Raw genomic sequence first — 853 nt, forward strand, 5'->3', positions numbered from 1 at the left:
TTTGAAAGCAATAAAGAAATATATATTAAAAAAAAAATCGTGCACCTATGGATGAGGACAGTGGATGGGAAGTGAGGGAGGAGGGTGGGGTGGGAACTGGGTGGAGGGGAGTTATGGGGGGGAAAAAGAGGAACAAATGTAATAATCTGAACAATAAAGATTTAATTAATTAAAAAAAACTGTCATATCTTCCCCCACATTATATCAAATATATGTCAGTGTTCCCACATCCAATAATAAAAATGACTTTTCACAATAAATTTGAAAAAAAAAAAAGAAAAGACCTCCCTTTCCCAATTGAATGGTCTTGATGTCCTTGTTGAAAATTGTTTGACTATCTGTATATACAAAATTTTCTTCCTGAGCAAGGTATTGTGCTCCATTGGGCTATATATCTGTTTATATTTCAGTACCACACTATTTAGACTACTGTAATTTTGTAGTATTTTTTGTAATTACAAAATGTGGGTCCTCCAATTTGTTCTTTATATGATAGTTGGGCTATTTGGGGTTCTTTTGCTATGCAGAAGCTTTTTATGTTGATGTGGTCCATTTGTTTATGTTCTCCTTAGTTTTCCTTGCCTTAGGAGATGTATCTGCAAACATATTGCTACAAGAGATTTCTGAGATTTTTCTGCCTGTGGTTTCTTCTAGGATTTTTATGGGTTCATGACTTACATTTAAGTCTTTTATCCGTTTTGAGTTTATTCTTGTATATGGTGTAAGTTGGTCTAGTTTCATTTTGTTGCCAACACCATTTATTGAAGAGATTGTCTTGACTCCATTGTATGCTCTTTCTTCCTTTGTCAAATATTTATTGAGCATAATGGCTTGGGTCAATTTCTGGAGTCTG

Source organism: Myotis brandtii, unplaced genomic scaffold, assembly GCF_000412655.1.
Source record: "Myotis brandtii unplaced genomic scaffold, ASM41265v1 scaffold183, whole genome shotgun sequence".
NCBI classification, from domain to species: Eukaryota; Metazoa; Chordata; class Mammalia; order Chiroptera; family Vespertilionidae; genus Myotis; species Myotis brandtii.